General features: G+C 50.2%; 1 long non-coding RNA gene across 1 annotated transcript in view; it reads left to right on the top strand.

Moving 5' to 3' along the window:
• Positions 1-912: 912 nt before the first annotated feature.
• LOC140388428 (uncharacterized) overlaps positions 913-23,013 on the top strand; it is a 73,910-nt gene continuing 51,809 nt past the window's right edge. The window contains exons 1-2 of the long non-coding RNA XR_011934186.1: positions 913-1,031; positions 13,523-13,601. This is a non-coding gene — a long non-coding RNA (uncharacterized lncRNA). The remainder of the gene's footprint in view (positions 1,032-13,522; positions 13,602-23,013) is intronic.

Below are 23,013 nucleotides of genomic sequence, written 5' to 3' on the forward strand. Positions count from 1 at the left end.
CAATCCAATTCCCAACCCCCCCCCCGCCCCCTCAAAAGCTCCCCAATGGTAGAAATGTGATGGGGAGCCTTTCTGGCTATCCCCACCCCACTCTCCCATTTTCAGGCACCTCTGCCTCCAAGACTACCATCTACAATCTTGTGACTGGGCCTACCAACACCTTCTCCATGGCAGTCCCGGGAAGCAGCAGCACCTGGATGGAAAATAAGTAAATTTGTAATGTGCCCCTCCTGCCAATTTCCATGGGTCAGGGGCAAGGAAGGAGTGAAGGTCTCAGTTGGGCAACAGGAGAAATATTCCAGAGAGATAATGATAGACGTCATTATTCTGGCACTCTCAATATTGTGGCACTCTCCTGTCAAACCCTGTTCTGATCCTGTCCAATCCTGGAATAGAATTTCCTCCCATATTTACCATGGATTGACAAATTAAGAACACAGAAACCTTAATATAAAATATTGCGTAGGATTCCTAATCGGTGTATAGTAAAAACAAAACCCCCCAGACATCAGTATAAACACTGGTTAAAGAATTTAAGCTAAAAGGAAACTTACTTTAATGATTTCTGTGTAGCAAAAATGAGTGATGTCAGTTTCCTGAGCTTTTGCTACCTTAGAGGATTAGTGCAGTTTTCCAGTGCAGGGAATGTCTCTGGCAGTCTGGATGGCCATTGATTTACAGTGTGAGTAATGCTTTCCAAACATCAGCTGCAGCCTGATCTGCTCAGCGACTGGTCCTCAGACTCAGCGAGATCATTCATTTCCTCCTCAAATTTACCCTTTCTCCTGTACTTTCTGGTTAGGTTTTGATTTCCCACTCTCACATAACAGCTTTAGAAGTTCAGTAAAAGTAGATTTGACAGTAGAAAGCGAGCGGACGTGACCCTCGCCCTCATTGCTGGAGTCAGCATTTCTTCAATGATTTTCAGGGTAGAAATGGTACAGATTCTTTGGCAGCTACCGTGGTATTTCTGAGCCCAGCAAAGCTGAAACCTGTATCTTGAATTGGTTGATTAGAAGGCCTTTTTGCAGGTTTGTATTGAAGAAACAATGTGTGAGTATGACCTTCACATCCTGGGACAGCAGCCAAGGTGGAGAATCATAGAGCTACTTACAGCTTGGGAAGGGTGGTGGGATGAGTGCTTGTATTGTTAATTGAAGTCCTTGCTTGAGTCTGAGCCATTTTGAGCGGTCAATCTTGTTTAGTCGCTGCTGCCAGATTGTGATCGTTGTATCAATGCTCACAAGTGGCTTGCTGCTTTGGAAGGTGGGGTTAGTGTTAAGTGGGGGTGAGCTGTAAGTTGGATCTTAAAGGGTGGGGAAACAATTTTGGAATTGGGGGGTGGGGTCACAGACAGGTCAGTGGTGGCCAGGAAGATTTTGCTTCTTCTGAACCCCACAAAATTCTTTTAAAAACATAGCTGGGCTCATTTTGGTTGGGCTTTGTAGGCTGATCAATGCCTGGCACCAATCAGTGCAGTTTGTGCATCCATTGGTACCTTGAAAGTCATAGAATTGTTCCAACGCTGAAGGAGGCCATTTGCTCCATCCTATCTGTGCTGACTCTCTGCGAGAGCCACTAATCTAGTACCACTCTCATGCTCTTTCCCCTAACCCTGCAAATCCTTTCTCTCCAGATAATTACCCAATTCCGTTTTGAAAACCATGATTGAAAGTGCCCTCCCCACACAGCTCACCTAACCAGAACCCGAATGAACAGATTCTTCCTGGAGGTGGAAGATAAATGTGAACGGTGCCAGGGAGGCCCGGCCATCCACACCCACATGTTCTGGGATTGCCCCAGACTTGTAGAGTTCTGGACAGCCTTTTCTGAGGCAATGCCCAAGGTTGTGTGGGTGAGGGTGGAGCCGTGCCCGAGAGTGGCAATCTTCAGGGTATCAGAACAGCCAGATCTACACTTGGGGAAGAGGGCCGACACCCTAGCTTTCGCTTCCCGAATCGCATGCCGGAGAATCCTGTTCAGCTGGCGATCAGCAGCATCACTCACAGCTGCAGACTGGCTGGCAGACCTGGCGGAATTTCTCCGCATGGAGAAGATCAAGTTCACTATCCGAGGGTCGGAAGAAGGCCTCCTTAAAGCTTGGGGCTGTTCATCGGCCTATTCCAAGACCGGTTCGAGGCCAACAGCGACTAGGGAAAAAGCGGGAGATGGGAGAAAGCAGACACACAACTCTAAGGGGAAGGGGGGCTGAAGAGAGAATGAAACTCAGGGGAACTACAGGGAGTGGGGATGGAGGGGCGAGAAGCAGGCCCCCCCCCCCCTGAACCCACAAGGCCGGCAACAGAAAACTCAAAGGGAAGGGGAGGAAGGAGGAGAATAGGAGCTTTGGGACAGAACACCCAGAACAAAAGAGGGGGATACCAAGGGGGGGGGGGGGGGGCAAAGAGAGGGGGAAGGGAACATCAAGAACAACTGTATGTGCAGAAGAACTGCACAAACTGTAAATATTAGACTCAAAGTTTTATTTTGTATAATTGAAAATGCCAATAGAAATATTCAAAGAAAAAGAAAGTGCCCTCCCCATACTCTCAGGCTGTGTATTCCAGATCCTAACCACTGGCTGCACAATTTATTTTTCCCTCATGTCATGTCTGGCTCTTTTGTCAATCACTTTAAATCAGTGTCCGCTGGTTCACCACCCTTCCACCAAGAGGAAGAGTCTCACTCTATCTAATCTGTCCAGACCCCTCATATTTGAAACACCTCTATCAAATTTCAACTTTCTCTTCAGTAAGGAGCACAACCTCAGCTTTTCCAACATATGCTTGTAACTGATGTCCCTCATTCCCAAAACCATTCTCGTAAATCTTTTCTGCACCCTCCCCAATGCCTTCATATTCTCCCGAAAGTGCGGCGCCCAGAATTGGATGTAATACTCTAGTTGATACTCAACTAGTGTTTTATAAAGACTCACCATGGGGTCACCAAGGAAAATGGAGGCTGGAGCACCAGGGAAGGCCGCACTGCTTACGGCTGAAGAAATAACTAAGGTGACGGCTGCGGAATTTGAAAAGCAGTTGGCGCAGATTGCGAAATGCATGGAGACAGTGAGGAAGGAGATGAGGGAGGTTTCGAGTGTGCTGGTGGAGGAGGCGAGCGCAGTGGTGGAGGTGCGAGAGCAAGAGGAGGCGCTGAAGGAAGTGGAGGAGACGTTATTGCAGCACGGTGATCAACTTGCCTTGATGGGGAAAGAGATGCGGAAGGTGATGGATACTAAAAAGGATCTGCGAGGAAAAATGGAAGACCTGGAAAACAGATCCAGGCGACAGAATTTGAGGATTGTGGGGCTGCCTGAAGAAGTTGAAGGACCGAAGCCGACTGAGTATTTTGCCGCGATGTTGGCAAAACTATTGGGGGAGGGGGAGGACCCCTCCCGATATGAACTGGATCGGGCTCATCGGTCGTGGAGGCCTGTACCAAAGGCGAGTGAGCCGCCAAGGGCAGTGACTCTGTGCTTCCGTAGGTACAGGGTGAAGGAGAAGGTCCTGAGCTGGGCCAAGCAGAAGCGGGTGGTGCAGTGGGCTGGAGCTGGTATACGTGTATACCAGGACTTTACGGTGGAGATGGCAAGGAGGTGGGCTGCCTTCAACCGGGTGAAGAGGGCACTGTACATTAGCAAGGTGCGGTGCGGCATTGTATATCCAGCGAAGCTGAGGGTGACTTACAAGCTCAGGGACTTTTATTTTGGAACGGCGGAAGCAGCGGAGGAGTTTGCGAAAGCAGAAAGACTGTGGCAGAACTGACAAATTGAGGAATGGCCATGTGCCGATGTAACCTCATGACTGTATTTTCTTCATTTTTGTATCACTGCGCGCGGGTGTAGAGACTAAAGGAGCCACTGTGGTATATATTTGGACAAGGGAAGGGACGGGACTTTCACTCAAAATGAGGGTTCTTTGGGGTGTAGGTGGATATGCGGGGTTTGTGTGCTAAAAGGGGATCTTTGGGCTTTCCTAGGGCCGGGCAAGTGGGAAAGGGACCCGGGCGGGGGCCTCCACGCTGGCCGGTTTAAGCCGGCCAGTGAACGGGAGTGAGGTGGGGGGGAGGGGCTGCGGCCATCGGAGGCTGGCAGAACAGGGTCCGAGTGGTCTAGCCGGGGTGGAAAGTTGGGGGGAAGGAACCGAGGTTGGGAGGAGGAGTTTTACAAGAGGCAGTGGACGGGAGGAGCTGGAGACCGGGGAGGGGGGGGGGGGGGGGGGGGGTGTTGAGGGGGGGGAGAGCTGTGTAAGATTAAGGGTGACTACGGGTAATCCCTGATTCCTTTTTGTCATTTGTTTATGTAAACATGCGGGTTGAGGTTTGGGGGTTGGTGGGTAGATGGGATGGTTGTTATTATGGGGACTGACATATCTTGCTGATTATTGTTTATTGTTGATGGATGTAAATGTGGGAGAAAATGTGAAAAAGGAGGAGAATTTTTTTAAAAATTTGTAAAAAAGACTCACCATTACCTTCTTGCTTTTGTAGTCAATGCCTCTATTTCTAAAGCCTTGGTACTCGTGTGCCTTATTCACCACTTTCTGAACTTGCTGTGCCCCCTTCAAGGATTTGTCCACCTATACCCCCAGGTCACATTGTTCCGGCATCATCTTTTTAGAATTGTATCTCTTATTTTATATTGCCTTTCCTTGTTCTTCCTACCAATCCATATCACTTCATTTTTCAACTGTCAGGGCACAGTGGCGTAGGGGATAGCACTGCTGCCTCACTGCGCTGAGGACCCGGGTTCGACCCCAGCCCCAGGTCACTACCCATGTGTAGTTTGCATGTTCTCCCCGCACCTGTGTGGGTCTCACCCCCCACAATCCAAAAAGATGTGAATGGTAGGTGGATTAAATGAAATGAAATGAACTGAAAATCGCTTATTGTCACAAATAGGCTTCATATTCCGGCGCCTGTTCGGGGAGGCTGGTACGGGAAATGAACCGTGCTGCTGGCCTGCCTTGGTCTGCTTTAAAAGCCAGCGATTTAGCCCAGTGTGCTAAACCAGCCCCTGCCATGCTAAATTGCGCCTTAATTGGAAAAAAAATAATTGGGTACTCTAAATTTTTTTTTTAATTCATCTGTCACATGTCTTGCCATTCTACCAGCCCATCAATGTCCTGTTGAAGTTTATCACTATCCTCCTCACAGTTCCCAATATTTAGAGGAAGGTGGCAGTTTAGTGGTGTTGCCATGCGACTAATAATCTAGAGACTCAGGGTAATGCTGTGGGGACCGGAGGTTTGAATTCCATCAAGGCAGATGATAAAATACTTCAATGACGACCATAAAACCATTGTTGGTTGTTGTGAAAACCCATCTGATTCACTAATGTCCTTTAGGGAAGGACTGCATGTGACTCCAGATCCATGACTCTGAAATAGCCCAGCAAGTCACTCAGTTCAAGGGCAATTAGGGATGGGTAATAAATGTTGGCCCAGCCAGCGATGCCCACAATCCATCAATTAATAAAACAAACTTCCAAGTTTTGTGCCATCTACAAATTTTGAAATGGTGTTCTGCACATGTACCCACAAGTCTAGGTCATGAATATAGATCAAGAAAAGCAGTGGTCTTAATACCAACCACTAGAGAACCCCTGTATATCCCGTTCTCTGGTATGAAAAGCAACCATTCATTTCTACTCTACTTTCCTGTCACTGAGCCAACTTCCAAATTGCATTGGGAGCCTTTAAATTACCATGCCTGATTAGCCGAGGTCACAGATAAAAAGGCCCCAGTAAAAATGGCATTGACTGTTCTGAGAGTACAGTGAGACCCACCCAGGGAATGGGATAGTAAATGGTGCACTGCCAAATTTAGCATGCTACTGCCCTGTTCCTTGTCAGGAAGCCACCCAAAAATCTTCTCTAATCAGTAGAGCGGCATAGTGGCACAACACTGCTGCCTCACAGTGCCAGAGACTCCGGTTTAATTCTGATCTTGGGTGACTGTATAGAGTTTGCACATTCTCCCCGTGTCTGCGTGGGTTTCCTCCGGGTGCTCCAGTTTCCTCCCACAGTCCAAAGATGTGCAAGTTAGGTGGACTGGACATGCTAAATTGCCCCTTAGTGTCCAAAAGGTTAGGTGGGGTTACGGGGATAGGGTGGGGCATGGGCCTGGGTAGGGTGCATTAGTTTAAACAAACTTGTCTTCACAGGCTAATTCTGCACAGATCTTAGAGGGGTGCTTTCATCTCCAATTCACAATATGAGCCTTGTGCTTCAAGTTTTCCTTCAACCAGGTTCAATAAATCGAGTAACATTTCATTCATGTTGCTGCTAGATGCATGAAATCTAGATGTTGGAAACTGATGGCATAAGGACCACTCCAAATGGTTCTACTGTAGTAGACTCAATAATACAATACCTGAACAAGGAAGTTCTATAATACCTTGCTCAAAGTATTATTGGTGATTGACTAACCAGCCTGGTTAATTGATGGGGCAGGAGTTGACATGTCTCTCGATGCTTTTATATTCTATTAGTCCCAGAGCTCACAACAAGCAAGCCTCCTCAGAAAGCAGCAATGCCAATGAGAAATGTACCTCATTTTATATATACAGCAGAAGCAATACCTATTGAGTTGTTGAAAGTGGCCAATAAATGTGAGTTGGAATTAACACATTGGCTCGGATTTTGTGGTCAGCAGCAGTGAAGTGATGGCCCTTGCTGCTGACCTCAAAGAAAGACTAGATGGGATTTCATTTAGTGTGGACTTTATCTTCCCCGATGTTAATTTGATTCAGGTTCCAACTATAGTGGGTCTCTGGTGACCGACAACTGCACTGTCATCAAACAGGCTAAATAACCAATCATATTGAAGAATTCTCACAGACAATGAACCAGGAACTATAATTATCCTTTTAATAATTTCACAGAAAGCAAAATAAAAATCGGGATATCAATATGGGTTAAGGTGAGACTTCTGGGTGCGGCTTTGCACCCAGAATATGCACCCAGAATATGCACCCAGAATATGCCAGGTCACATATTCGGACGCTCCCGCTTGGAACGGACTTTTGGGCTCTTTTACAGGGCCCCCACGGCATTTGTTTGACATTTCCCGGTGTGGGAAGAAGACTGCAGCATTCCCCTGACAGTGTCCCCCAGGAATGATATGACTTTTGGTTACCTGACCCGGCAGAAACAGTAAAAGATTTGGCTTGAGCTGCAGGAATAGACAAAAGCCTCTTCCAGCATTCAGGCAGGGGTAGGGCAAGCTTAAAGCTGCAATCTGACTTGAGGGCCTCTATCAAAGGTGAATTCTAGCAGCAGAGGGAACAACTGTGAAAAGATCTACCAAGGCCATTGAAGAAGCGGGGACGAGGCTTCCGGTGGCGGCCATGGAGGAGTAGGTCGCGCATTCGGCAGCTCCCATCTGGAACCGACTCTCAGACCTTTTTCAGGAGTTTCCATAGACTTTTTGGGGCAGACTGGTGAAGCGAACACTGCCAAAAGGATTCCCTCTCGAGACTTCCGGTTGCGGCTATGCGGAGCTAAGTCGCACATTCGGCAGATCCCGCAAAAACGGACTTTTGGGCTCTTTTCAGGGCCCCCAAGGGCACTTTTTCGACGTTTCCCGGTGTGGGAAGGAGTTAATAATAGCTCCCCGTCAGTATATGGCTTTAACTAGGAGCGGGGCGACAAAAAAGGTGGTGGTGGACCAGAAGAAGGGAGGGAAGAAGGACAAAATGGCGGCGGGCGGAGACCAGGCAGCGTGGAGGCAGTGGGCGGAGGAGCAACAGGAGGGTATCCAGTGCTGCCTCAGAGAGATTAAAACGGACCTGCTAGAGCCGATGAAGGCTTCTATTGATAAGCTGCTGGAGACACAGACGACCCAGGGGGCGGCGATCCGAGAGGCTCGACAAAAGATCTCTGACAATGAGGACGAGATCGTAGGCCTGGCGGTAAAGGTGGAGGCGCACGAGGCGCTCCACAAGAAATGGCAGGAGCGGTTCGAGGAGATGGAGAATCGGTCGAGGCGGAAGAATCTGCGGATTCTGGGCCTCCCGGAGGGGCTGGAGGGGCCGGACGTGGGGGCCTATGTGGTCACCATGTTGAACTCGCTGATGGGAGCGGGGTCCTTCCAGGGGCCCCTGGAGCTGGAAGGGGCCCTTAGAGTGTTGGCGAGGAGGCCCAAGGCTAACGAGCCTCCGCGGGCGGTGCTGGTGCGGTTCCATCGGTTCGTCGATCGGGAGTGTGTGCTCAGGTGGGCCAAGAATGAGAGGAGCAGCAGGTGGGAGAACGCGGAGGTTCGGATATATCAGGACTGGAGTGCGGAGGTGGCGAAGAGGAGGGACGGGTACAATCGAGCGAAGGCGGTGCTGCACAGGAAGGGGGTGAAGTTTGGCATGTTGCAGCCGGCGCGACTGTGGGTCACCTACAAGGACCAGCACCATTATTTTGAGCCGAGAAGCTGGACACAGACTGAGGGTCGGGATGGGCGATTGGGGACTGCGGTGGATATGTTATGCCTATTTTTGGTTTGGGGGGGGGGGCCTTTGCATTGTTTTGGGTTTCTTTTTCGCTGTGTTTTTCTCTTTCGGGTTGGGGAGGGTGGATGGGGCGGGTTGGGCACTGTTTTGGTTGGTGGCGGGGCCTGGTAGGTGGAGAGCGCGGGCTTTTTTCCCACGCCGAAGGCTGGGGGGGGGGCAGGGCTGGGAAGTGAGGATTGTTTCCCGCGCTTAGAACGGAGTGGGGAGGGGGAGAGCCTGTGGATGGGGAGCGGGAGAGGAGGGTGTGCCACACAATGGGAGGAGTCGAAGGGGAGGCGGGAGTGGCCGGGGTCAGCAGGAGTCAGCTGACTTGCGGAAGTGCAATGGGGGGAGTAAACCAGCTAGGATGGGTCCTAGCCCGGGGGGGTTGCTGCTGCTAAGGTCAGTTGCTGCTGCTATTGATAAGCTGCTGGACAATCGAGTTGCTGCTGCTAAGGTCAAGGAGGAGATGGAGCGAGTGGGGGGGTCGAGACGGGGGTATGCCGCTGTGGGGAACGGGCCGGGTGTGGGGTGCGGGTGCGTGGCTGGCCGAGGAGGGGTCATGGCTAGTCGGCGGGGGAGGGGGGCGGGTAGCCCCCTGATCCGGCTGATAACCTGGAATGTAAGGGGACTGAATGGGCCGGTTAAGCGGGCCCGCGTGTTCGCGCACCTGAAGGGGCTCAAGGCGGATGTGGTTATGCTCCAGGAGACACACCTGAAGGTGGCAGACCAGGTAAGACAGAGGAAAGGGTGGGTAGGTCAGGTGTTTCACTCGGGGCTGGATGCCAAAAATCGAGGGGTGGCGATCTTGGCGGGAAAGAAGGTGTCATTCGAGGCGCGAGCATTGTGGCAGATAATGACGGTAGGTACATAATGGTAAGTGGTAAGTTGCAGGGAGAGAGGGTGGTACTGGTCAATGTGTATGCTCCGAACTGGGACGATGCGGGTTTTATGCGGCGTATGTTGGGTCGGATCCCAGACTTGGAAGTGGGGGGCCTGATAATGGGGGGGAGACTTTAACCCGGTGTTGGATCCGGCACTGGATCGCTCCAGGTCTAGGACGGGTAGGAAGCCGGCGGCGGCTAGAGTGTTGAGGGGATTTATGGACCAAATGGGAGGGGTGGACCCTTGGAGATTTGCAAGGCCGGGGGCGAGGGAATTTTCATTCTTCTCACATGTCCATGAGGCTTATTCTCAAATCGACTTTTTCATTTTGAGTAGGGCGCTGATAGCGAGAGTAGAGGATACTGAGTATTCGGCAATAGCCATTTCGGACCACGCCCCGCATTGGGTGGACTTGGAGATGGGGGAGGAGAGGGACCAGCGCCCGCTGTGGCGCTTGGAGGTGGGGCTGTTGGCGGACGTGGAGGTGAGCGAGCAGGTCCGAGGAAGTATAGATAGGTACTTGGAGACCAACGACAACGGGGATGTCCGAGTGGGGATGGTATGGGAGGCACTGAAGACGGTGGTGAGGGGAGAGCTGATCTCCATTAGGGCCCACAAGGAGCGGAGGGAGCGGGGGGAGAGGGAGAGGCTGGTGGGGGAGATGGTGAGGGTAGACAGGTGGTATGCGGAAGAGCCTGAGGAAGGATTGTTGAGGAAGAGGCGCAGCCTCCAGGCCGAATTCGACCTGGTGACCACCAGGAAGGCGGAGGTGCAGTGGAGGAAGGCCCAGGGGGCGGTCTATGAGTATGGGGAAAAGGCAAGCCGGATGCTGGCGCATCAGCTTCGGAAGCGGGATGCAGCTAGGGAGATCGGGGGAGTTAAGGACAGGGGAGGGAGCGTGGTGTGGAGTGGGGTTGGCATCAATGGGGTCTTCAGGGACTTCTACGAGGAATTGTACCGATCCGAGCCCCAACGGGAGGAGGGAGGGATGGGCCGTTTCCTGGACCAATTGAGGTTTCCAAAGGTGGAAGAGGGACTGGTGGCGGGACTGGGGGCCCCGATTGGTCTGGAGGAGCTGATCAAAGGGATAGGAAGCATGCAGGCGGGGAAGGCACCGGGGCCGGATGGTTTCCAGGTCGAGTTCTATAAAAAATATATGGACCTGTTGGGCCCGCTGTTAGTTAGGGCCTTTAATGAGGCAAGGGAGGGGGGGTGCTTTACCCCCGACGATGTCCCGGGCACTGATCTCCTTGATCCTGAAGCGGGACAAGGATCCCCTGCAATGTGGGTCTTACAGACCGATTTCCTTGCTAAATGTAGATGCCAAGGTGCTGGCGAAAGTCTTAGCCATGAGGATTGAGGATTGAGTGCCACAGATCATCCATGAAGACCAGACGGGGTTTGTGAAGGGGAGACAGTTGAACGCGAATGTGCGGATGCTTTTGAACGTTATCATGATGCCGGCGAGGGAGGGGGAGGCGGAGATAGTGGTGGCGATGGACGCTGAGAAAGCCTTCGATAGTGTAGAGTGGGGGTACCTGTGGGAGGTGCCGAAGAGGTTCGGGTTTGGGGAGGGGTTTGTCAGGTGGGTTAGGCTGTTGTATGAGGTCCCGATGGCGAGTGTGGCCACAAAGAGGAGGAGGTCCAAGTACTTTCTGTTGCACCGAGGGACGAGACAGGGGTGTCCCTTATCTACCCTGCTCTTCGCACTGGCGATTGAACCCCTGGCTATGGCACTGAGAGAGTCGAGGAACTGGAGGGGGTTGGTGCGGGGTGGGGAGGAGCATAGGGTGTTGCTTTATGCGGACGACCTGCTGCTGTATGTGGCGGACCCGGTGGGAGGAATGCCAGAGGTAATGAGGATCCTTAGGGAATTCAGGGACTTTTCGGGGTACAAGCTCAATATGGGGAAGAGCGAGCTGTTCGTACTTCAGCTAGGGGACCAGGAGAGGGGGATTGGCGAGCTCCCACTAAAAAGGGCGGAGAGGAGCTTCAGATATTTGGGGGTCCAGGTGGCCAGGAGCTGGGGGGCCCTGCATAGGCTTAACTTTACACGGCTGGTGGAGCAAATGGAGGAGGAGTTCAAGAGGTGGGACGCGTTGCCGCTGTCCGAGGAGTTCAAGAGGTGGGACGCGTTGCTGCTGTCCTTGGCGGGTAGGGTGCAGTCAATCAAAATGACGGTGCTCCCAAGGTTTTGTTCCTGTTCCAGTGCCTCCCCGTGTTTATCCCGAAGGCTTTTTTCAGGTGGGTTAACAGGAGTATAATGGGGTTTGTGTGGGCGCGAGGGACTCCGAGGGTGAGAAGGGTGTTCCTGGAGCGGAGTAGAGATAGGGGGGGGGGGCTGGCGCTGCCCAACCTCTGTGGGTACTACTGGGCCGCCAATGCGACGATGGTGCGCAAGTGGTTGATGGAGGGGGAGGGGGCTGCATGGAAGAGGCTGGTGACGGCGTCCTGTGTGGGTACGAATCTGGGGGCGCTGGCAACGACGCCGCTGCCTCTCCCTCCAAGGAGGTATACCACGAGCCCGGTGGTGGTGGCGGCCCTCAAAATTTGGGGGCAGTGGAGGCGGCATAGAGGGGAAGTTGGGGCCTCGGCGTGGACCCCATTACGGGGGAACCACCGGTTCGCCCCAGGAAGAACAGGTGGAGGGTTTTCGGGGTGGCACAGGGCAGGGATACGAAAGTTGGGGGACCTGTTTGTGGACGGGAAGTTCGCAAGCTTGGGTGAGCTGGAGGAGAAGTACGGGCTCCCCCTGGGGAACACCCAGGTACTTACAGGTAAGGGCGTTTGCCAGACGGCAGGTGGTGGAATTCCCGCGGCTACTGCCACACACAGTACAGGACAGGGTGCTCTCGGGGGGGGGGGGGGGAGTGGGGAAGATCTCGGGAACTTACCAGGTGATGCAGGAGGAGGAGGAGACCTCGGTGGTGGAGTTGAAAGGTAAGTGGGAGGAGGAGTTGGGAGAGGAGATCGAAGAGGGGACGTGGGCAGATGCCCTAGGGAGGGTGAATTCTTCCTCTGTGTGCGAGGCTCAGCCTCATACAGTTTAAGGTGCTGCACAGGGCACACATGACCGGGACAAGGATGAGCCGGTTCTTTGGGGGTGAGGACAGGTGTGTTAGGTGCTCAGGGAGCCCAGCAAATCACACCCATATGTTCTGGGAATGCCCGGCGCTGGAGGAATTTTGGAAGGGCGTAGCAAGGACGGTGTCGAGGATGGTAGGATCCAGGGTCAGACTGGGCTGGGGGCTCGCAATATTTGGGGTGGCCGAGGAGCCGGGAGTGCAGGTGGCGAAAGAGGCCAGACTTCTGACCTTTGCGTCCCTGGTAGCCCGGCGAGGGATTCTTCTTCAGTGGAAAGATGCAAGGCCCCCAAGCGTGGAATCCTGGATCAGCGATATGGCAGGGTTCATTAAATTGGAGAGGGTGAAATTCGCTTTGAGCGGGTCGGTACAAGGGTTCTTTAGGCGGTGGCAACAGTTCTTAGACTTTCTGGCAGAACGATAGACATTGGTCAATGGCAGCAGCAGCTCGGGGGGGGGATTACTTTATTTTTGTTTATGTTATTTACACTGAAGGGTCTGAGGGGGTGTATTCACCTGTTGTGTTAAGTCGGGGTGTTAATGTTAATTTATTATTTATGTACAAGGGGGAGGGGTTTGGGGGGTTGCTTTTTTAGATTGTGTTTTGTGCTTAACCCTGTTGGGTTCTTTTTTCTTTCTCATTTTGCTATTGATATTTTATGAAAACCTTTAATAAAAATTATTTTTAAAAAAATAAAATATATGGGTTAAAGTACGAGCTGAAATATCTTAAACTTCCAAAAAGGTATATTTTTACCAAATTAAAAACCGATTGGATTTTTTTCAAAATGGAGAAATGTGACATTCCACAAGTATAAAAACAGTTTTTCTGCACCTGAGAGGGAGTTCAGCAGTAATTATTACTAAGTACACCATTAAATACACAGTTATGCATCATTCAACAAAGCATAACTTGTCCAAGAGTTTATACAAAGAGACAAATAACTTAAAATGTAGAGACTCACCTTAAATCAAGTGATTTCTAAAGATTTCTGCCTGCAGGGACTTCAACAGCACAGCATGTGGAGGAGGAGCACATCAGTAACAGCAACATTTATATTTCTGCTTTTCATAGATCCATGAACCATCGAAAAGTTACAGCACAGAAGGAGGCCATTCGGCCCATCGTGTCCATGCCAGCTCAGGACACCCAGGTGCCTTTTCTAATCCCACCTTTCTGCACCCGGTCCATAGCCCTGTAGCTTAGAGCACTTAAGGTGCAGATCCAGGTACCTTTAAAAGAGTTTAGGGTCTCTGCGTCCACCACCAACCCGAGCAGCAAATTCCAGACTTCCACTACCCTCTGCGTAAAAAAGTTGTTCCCCATGTCCCCTCTGCCACTTATCTTGAACCTATGACCCCTGATTCTCGAATTCTGCTCCAAGGGAAACAATGTTATCCTGTCCACTCTATCCCAACCTACCAATCTCTTCTCGTAGCTACACTTTTCTAGCCTTGGCAACATTCTTGTAAACCTCTTCTGCACTCTCTACAGAGCAATTACATCCTTCCTGTAATGGGGTGACCAGAATTGCACACAGTACACCAGTTGTGGCCTCACTAATGTTTTATACAATTCCAACAGTATATCCTTATTTTTATGTTCTATACCTCTGCCAATGAAGGAGAGCATTGCATATGCTTTAACAACCTTGTCTACTTGAACTGCTGCTTTTAGGGACCTGTGTGCTTGTACACCAAGATCTCTCACTTCATCTACCCCATGTAGCATTTTCCAATTATTGTGTGCTCCCTATAACTGTTTGACCTCCCTAAATGCATGACCTCACACTTCTCGGTGTTAAATTCCATCTGCCACTTTATCATGTTGGAACTCTTTCCTTTATACTGTCCACCACTCGGCCAATCTTTGTGTCATGTGCAAATTTCCCAATCAGATACCCCACATTCACATACAAATCGTTAATATATAGCACAAACAGTAAGAGTCCAACACTGAGCTCTGTGGAAAACCACTTGAAACAACTTTCCATTTGCAAGGGAAGCCATCGACCATTATCCTTTGTTTCCTGTTACTAAGCCAACTTTTTATCCAGTTTGCCACATTGTCCTGTATCCAATGGGCTTTTGCCTTTTACCAATCTGTCATGTGGGACTTTGTCAAATGCCTTTCTAAAATCCATGTTACACAACATCCACTGCACTACCTTCATCACCCCTTCTTGTCACCTCCAAAAGTAATTCAATCACATTTGTGAGGCAAGACCTTCCTTTAACTAATCCATGCTGACTATCCCTGACTAGTTCATGCCTTTCTATGTAATAGTTACCCCTATCTCTCAGGATTGATTCTACTAACTTGCCCCACCACCGATATAAGACTAATTGACCCATAATTGTTTTGACATTTCCTTCGATCTTTTTTTAAACAATGGATCACGTTTGCACTTCTCCAGTCCTCCGCTACTTCCCCTGTATCTAATGAGGATTGGAAAATCATTCTCCGAGCATCTTCTATCTCCTTCCTGACCTCCTTTAGTTGCCTTGGAAACAATCTACCTGGCCCTGGCGACTTATCGAAGTTCAAGGATTCCAACACTTCAAATATTTCCTCTCTTTTTAAGATTATGTCAACCAATATCTCACGGTGTTCCTCCTGGACTACTATATCTGCATCATTCAAAGAACAAAGAACAAAGAACAATACAGCACAGGAACAGGCGCTCCAAGCCTGCGCCGATCACGTGTCCTATCTAGACCAACCGCCTGTATCCTTCTGTACCCCGTCTGTTCATGTGCCTATCCAGATAAGTCGCTAACGTAATTCATTTCATTTGTAAACACAGCGACAAATATTCATTAAAAACCCTTCCCACAGCCTCTGCATTTATGCACAAGTTCTCTTCATCTCTGATTGGTCTCACTTTTTCCTTAACCAAACTTTTACCATTAATATATTGGTAAAACATCTTTGGATTTTCTTTAACTTTATTTGCTAACCTTTTTTCATGTCCGCTCTTTGATTTCCTTATTCCCTTTTTGACTTCATCCCTGTACTTCCTTTACTCATGTAGGCTATCTGCAGTGCTTAGTTCTTTGTGCCTATTGTACACTTTCTTTTTCTGTTTGATCTTCTCCTGTATTCCTCTAGACAACCAGGGTGGTCTAGATTTGGCAGTACCACTCTTACTTTTGGAGGGGACATTTATACTTTGTACATTTAGGATCTTGCGTTTTAATGCTTCCCACTGATTTATCCACCAGCAATGCTGGCCAGTCCACCTCAGACAAGTCTCTTCTCATTTCTAAAGAATTTGCCATCCCCCAGTTCATAATTTTTACTCCTGCTTTATCTCTGTCCTTTTCCATGATAGCACCGAATCTAACTGAATTGTGATCACTGTCCCCTATATGGTCGCCGACTGTCACTTCATCCACTTGTCCTTCTTTGTTCCCGAAGACTAGGTTTAGAATTGCAAATCCTCTCGTTGGGTTTGTCACTGACTAGTTGAAAACATTTTCCTGGACACACTATGAATTTTTCTCCCTCAGTTCCCCTTATATTGTTTGAATCCCAGTTGATATTGGGATAGTTAAAGTCTCCTACTATTATTGCCCTCTTGTTCTTACAGGCAGAGATTTGCTTACATATTTACTCTTCTATCTCCCTTTCACTATTTGCTTTTTTTTTTGTGTACTCCCAGTAGTGAGACAGCCCCTTGTTTGTTTATAAGCTCAACCCATAAAGTATCAACAGTTTAACCCCACATTTTCCCTTGCTGGACACTTTTTAAACTTTGCTTCTCCTGAACAAAGAACAATACAGCATAGAAATAGGCCCTTCGGCCCTCCAAGCCTGTACCGGTTATGATATCAACCTTGGCCAAAACCCTCAGCACTTCCTTGTGCCATATTCCTCTATTCCCATCCTATTCATGTATTTGTCAAAATGCATTTTGAACGCCGTTAATGTATCTGCCTCCACAACCTCCCCTGGCAACGCGTTCCAGGCACTCACCACCCACTGCGTAAAAACCTGCCTCGCACATCACCTCTAAACTTTGCCCCACGGACCTTAAAGCTATGCCCCCTGGTGACTGACCCCTCCACCCTGGGAAAGAATGCCTGCCCATTCACTCTATCCAGGCCCCTCGTAATCTTGTAGACCTCTATGAGGTCAACCCTCAACCTCTTTCTGATGAAAACAGTAGAAAGACAATGGTTTCATGGCCATGATTAGATTTTTTTAAATTTCAGATATTTATTGGATTCAATTTCCACCATCTGCTGTGGCAGGATTCAAACCCAGATCCCCAGAGTATTACCATGGGTCTCTGGATCACCAGTATAGTGACATAGAACATACAGTGCAGAAGGAGGCCATTCGGCCCATCGAGTCTGCACCGACCCACTTAAGCCCTCACTTCCACCCTATCCCCGTAACCCAATAACCCCTCCTAACCGTTTTGGACACTAAGGGCAATTCAGCATGGCCAATCCACCTAACCTGCACGTCTTTGGACTGTGGGAGGAAACCGGAGCACCCGGAGGAAACCCACGCAGACACGGGGAGAATGTGCAGACTCCTCACAGACAGTGACCCAGCGGGGAATCAAACCTGGGATCCTGGCGCTGTGAAGCCACAGTGCTAGCCACTTGTGCTACCGTGCTGCCCTCGTGCTGACAATACCGCTATGCCACTTCCTCCCCTGTAATTCGAAGTCTGTCACTACATCTTGTACAGTAAGAAGTCTTACAACACCAGGTTAAAGTCCAACAGGTTTGTTTCGAATCACTAGACTTTCGGAGCACTGCTCCTTCCTCAGGTGAATGAAAAGGTAGGCTCTAGAAACATATATAGACAAAGTCAAAGATGTTTGCATTCAAAGCATTGTCTTGCATCTTTGACTTTGTCTATATATATGTTTCTGGAACATACCTCTTCATTCACCTGAGGAAGGAGCAGTGCTCCGGAAGCTAGTGATTTGAAAGAAACCTGTTGGACTTTAACCTGGTGTTGTAAGACTTCTTACTGTGCCCACTCCAGTCCAACGCCGGCATCTCCACATCAGGGATAACATCTTGTACATCATTGGTACATCATTCTACCTCCATTTTCCTGATCTGAATTTGACCCACCTGATCCTACTCCTGGGATCCCATCCCCCTGCCACACTAATTAAATATTCCGCAACAGAACTAGTGAAAGCCCCTCCTATACAGATGGCAGAAATTTCTGTTAGTTTTACTGTTTTAATGATGATGAATGCTGACAGTTCCATTGCCAATACAACCACAAAATCCATGCCATTGTGGTCTGATGGCTTGACACGAATCCCAGGACAATACAGACGTACTGTAATCAATTTGCAGCGGCCAGAGCTCTCCATCACTAGGTAGCCATTCAACCCATCCCCAATTCATCCAACCAGAACAAATCCATTGCCTTAAAGAATAATTTAAACTTATATATATATAGAATCATGAAAAAGCTCTGTGAGCCCATAATGCTCCAGCTGATGATTAGGTCTAAAATAAAGAGTTAAATACATAATTCGTGTTTCTGACTTACCTTTGCAGCATGTGGAATCATCCATTTATATTTTGGTCAGTTCAGCCATGTTATATTTATTACACTAGGTGGCAGTGCAGTACAATCAGTTTGAAGTAACTCAATTTATATTTAACTCAGATTTTTTCAATTAAAATTGTAATCCAGAAATTCAGGGGTCTTTCAAAGCATCTTTCCTGAAACTCCATGTTTGAACCTCTCCAAACAGGTTCCTGCCATAGTAGTTCCTGCCACAGAGCAGAGTGGATAGTCAGAGGCTTTTCCCCAGGGTAGAGGGGTCAATAACTAGGGGGCATAGGTTTAAGGTGAGAGGGGCAAGGTTCAGAGTAGATGTACGAGGCAAGTTTTTTACGCAGAGGGTAGTGGGTGCCTGGAACTCGCTACCGGAGGAGGTAGTGGAAGCAGGGACGATAGGGACATTTAAGGGGCATCTTGACAAATATATGAATAGGATGGGAATAGAAGGATACGGACCCAGGAAGTGTAGAAGATTGTAGTTTAGTCGGGCAGTATGGTCGGCACGGGCTTGGAGGGCCGAAGGGCCTGTTGCTGTGCTGTACATTTCTTTGTTCTTTGTTCTTTGTTCTAGCCAAATGGTTCACATCAAAATTACAAATGACATCCTGTATGACTGTAAGTGTAAACAAATCATTCTCTATCTGTCTGCAGCCTTTGACACAGTTGACCATGCCATCCTCTCCAATACCTCACCACTATTGTCTGGCTGAGTGGGACACTATTTTTTTAGTTACAAAATAATCTATCCAGTCAAAACCAGATAATAACTTGCAATGTCTACTGCTGCTCCCGCCTGTTACCTCTACTGTTCCACAAGAATCTATCCATGGTCCTCTCCTCTTCACCTTATCAAAATGCTGCCCATCAGCGACATAATTCAAAGCCACATTGTCAGGATCCACATATATGGTGCTAACCTTCCATTGGCTGAAGTCAAAACTGGCACAAAAGAAGACGGTTGTGGTTTGAGATCAATCATCTCAACTCCAGGACATCACTGCAGGAGTTCTTCTGGGTAATGTCCTAGGCCCAACCATCTTCCGCTGCTTCATCAATGACCTTCCTTTGGCCATAAAGTCAGAAGTGGGGATGTTCTCTGATGACTGCACAATGTTCAGCACCATTCATGACTCCTCAGATGATGAAGTAGTCCATGTCCAAATGCAGCAAGACCTGGTCAATATCCAGACATGGATTGACAAGTGGCAAGTTACATTTGCGCTACATAAGTGCCAGGCAAAGACCATCTCCAACAAGTGGTTGATCCAACAAGATCTAACCAGTGCCTCTTGACATTCAATGGCATGACCATCGCTGAATTCCCACCATCAGCATCCTGGGAGTTGTTATTTACCAGAACCTGAATTGGGACTCACCATATAAATACTGTGGCTCCCAGAGCAGGTCAAAGGCTAGGAATCCTGCGGTGAGTAACTCACCTCCTTGATCCCCATAAGCCTGTCAACCATCTCATGGAACAAGTCAGGAGTGTAATGGGATAGTCTCCCCTTGACTGGATGAGTGCAGCTCCAACAACACTCAAGAGGCTTGACACCATCCAGGACAAAGCAGTCCACTTGATTGCTACCCCTTCCACAAGCATTCAATCCCTCCACCACTGATGAACAGGAGCAGCAGTGTGTACCATGTACATGATGCGCTGCAGGAACTCACCAAAGGTTCTTCAGGCAGCACCTCCAATGACCATAAACCCATGAAGGACAAAAGCAGCAGATTCTTGGGAAGTAATTGATAATATTTTATTTTAAGTATCTTCCAAAAGCTTTAATTTGAAGGGCTGAGTCATAGCAGTAGAACTCAAAGCTGTGGTGTGCTCCTCTTGCTTTATGTGGGAAGCTGGGAAAATATCCAGTGCCCAGCTACAGCTCATGGAAGTCTGGGTTTCTGAGCTGGAGTGGCGGCTGGGGACAATGGAGCATCCACAAGATGGAGAATATTGTGGATAGCACATATAGAGTGGTGGTCACACCACAGGCTAAGACTCCACAAACAGGGAATGGGTGACCACAAGGTAGAACAAGAGGACTAGGCAGTGCAGGAATCTCCTGTGGCCACTTCCCTGTAAAACAGATACATAACCAGCACGGTAGCATTGTGGGGCAGCACGGTAGCATTGTGGATAGCACAATTGCTTCACAGCTCCAGGGTCCCAGGTTCGATTCCCGGCTTGGTTCACTGTCTGTGCGGAGTCTGCACATCCTCCCCGTGTGTGCGTGGGTTTCCTCCGGGTGCTCCGGTTTCCTCCCACAGTCCAAAGATGTGCAGGTTAGGTGGATTGGCCATGCTAAATTACCCTTCGTGTCCAAAATTGCCCTTAGTGTTGGGTGGGGTTACTGGGTTATGGGGATGGGGTGGAGATGTTGACCATGGGTAAGGTGCTCTTTCCAAGAGCCGGTGCAGACTCGATGGGCCGAATGGCCTCCTTCTGCACTGTAAAATCTATGATAATCTATGATAACCGCCTTGGATACTTTGGCCTCAGAGGAAAGCAGCAACAGCCAAATTTGTTGCTCCACGGTTGGCTCAGCTGCTTGGGAGAGGAGTATAAAGTGCGGGAATGCATTAGTGGTAATGTTGGGGGTGGCATTAAGTAGGAAATAGAGAAGCATGTGATAAAGGGACATTTGCAATTATGGGCGATTTAAATCTGCATATAGATTGGGCACACACTGGGGGGGGTCGATGGAGTGGCGGGAGCGGCCGGGGTCAGCAGGAGTCAGCTGACTTACGGGAGTGCTATGGGGGGAGCAACGCAGCTAGTGGGGACCTAGCTGGGGTGGGGGGGGGGGGGGAACTGGGTTGCTGCTGCATTGGCCAAAGGGGAGCTGGATGTGGTCATGCTCCAGGAGACACATTTGAGGGTGGCAGATCAGGTTAGGCTAAGAAAGGGGTGGGTAGGGCAGGTGTTCCACTCGGGGTTGGACGCAAAGAATTGAGGGGTGGCAATTTTGGTGGGGAAGTGGATGTCGTTTGAGGCGCTGAGCATCGTGGCAGACAATGAAGGTAGGTACGTGATGGTGAGCGGTAAGCTGCAGGGGCTGCGGGTGGTCTTGGTGAATGTGTATGCCCCGAATTAGGACGATGCCGGATTTATGCGGCGCATGTTGGGCCGGATTCCGGACCTGGAGGCAGGGAGCTTAATAATGGGGGCGGGGGAGACTTTAATATGGTATTGGATCCAGCATTGGACCGCTCTAGGTCCAGGACGGTTAAGAGGCCGGCAGCTGCCAAGGTGTTGAGTGGGTCTATGGACCAGATGGGAGGAGTGGACCCATGGAGGTTTGTTAGGCCGGGGGCCAGGGAATTCTCTTTCTTTTCCCACGGCCATAAAGCCTACTCCTGGATTGACTTCTTCGTTTTGAGCAGGGTGCTGATCCCGAGGGTGGAGGACACGGAGTATTCGGCCATAGCCATCTCAGACCATGCCCCGCACTGGGTGGAGCTCGAGCTAGGGGAGGAGAGGGACCAGTGCCCGCTGTGGCGCCTGGAGGTAAGTTTGCTGGCGGATGAGGAGGTGAGGGGCCGATCCGGGGGTGCATTGAAAGATACCTAGAGGTTAACGATAATGGGGAGGTATAGGTAGGGGTTGTCTGGGAGGCGCTGAAGGCGGTGATTAGAGGAGAGCTCATCTCCACTAGGGCCCACAAGGAGGGGAAGGAGAGGAGAGAGGGGGAGAGGTTGGTGGGGGAGATTTTAAGGGTAGATAGGAGGTATGCAGAGGTCCCTGAGGAGGGACTACTCAGGGAGCGACGAAGCCTCAAGGCTGAGTTCGACCTGTTGACTACCAAGAAGGCGGAGGTGCAGTGGAGGAAGGCGCAAGGGGCGGTGTATGAATACGGGGAGAAGGCCAGCCGGATGCTGGCACACCAGCTTCGGAGGCAGGAGGCGGCGAGGGAGATTCGGGGAGTTAGGGATAAAGGGGGGAACACGGTGCAGAGTGCGGTGGGAGTAAATGGGGTATTTAGAGACATCTATGAGGGGCTGTATAGGTCTGAGCCCCCGACGGAGGAGGGGGGGATGCATCATTTTCTGAGGTTCCCGAGGGTGGAGGAGGGGCAGGTGGCAGGGCTTGGGGCACCGGTAGGGCTGGAGGAGCTGACTAAGGGGCTGGGGAGTATGCAGGCGGGGAAGGCACTGGGGCCAGATTGGTTCCCGGTGGAATTTTACAGGATGTATATGGACCTGTTGGGCCCACTACTAGCGAGGACTTTCAATGAGGTGAGGGGGGGGGGTGTCCTACCCCCGACGATGTCCAGGGTGCTGATCTCGCTGATTTTGAAGCGGGGCAAGGACCCTTTACAGTGTGGGTCATATAGACCCACCTCGCTCCTCAACGTGGATGCGAAGCTGTTAGCGAAGGTGTTGGCTAGCAGAATTGAGGACTGTGTCCCGGGGGTGATCCACGGGGACCAGACGGATTTCGTGAAGGGAAGGCAACTAAACACCAATGTGCGGAGGCTCCTAAATGTAATCATGATGCCTGCAGTGGAGGGGGAAGCGGAGATAGTGGCGGCTATGGACGTGGAGAAGGCCTTCGATAGGGTGGACTGGGGGTACCTGTGGGAAGTGTTGAGGAGGTTCGGGTTTGGGGAGGGGTTCGTTAGTTGGGTTAGGTTACTGTACGAAGCCCCGGTGGCGAGTGTGGCCACAAATCGGAGGAGGTCGGAATACTTTTGGCTGTACCGGGGACGAGGCAGGGGTGCCCCCTATCCCCCCTGCTAATTGCGTTGGCAATTGAGCCTTTACTGGAGGGGGCTGGTGCGGTGGGGTGAGGAACACCGGGTATCGCTGTATGCCGACGACCTGTTACTGTATGTGGCGGACCCGGTGGGGGGGGGATGCCGGAGCTGATGCGGATCCTCAGGGAGTTTGGAGACTTTTCCGGGTATAGGCTCAACATGGGGAAGAGTGAGCTATTCGCGATACACCCAGGGGACCAGGGAAGGGGATAGACGGGCTTCCACTGAAGAGGACCGAAAGGAGTTTTCGGTACC

The sequence above is a fragment of the Scyliorhinus torazame genome, chromosome 13 (assembly GCF_047496885.1).
Source record: "Scyliorhinus torazame isolate Kashiwa2021f chromosome 13, sScyTor2.1, whole genome shotgun sequence".
Taxonomy (NCBI): Eukaryota; Metazoa; Chordata; class Chondrichthyes; order Carcharhiniformes; family Scyliorhinidae; genus Scyliorhinus; species Scyliorhinus torazame.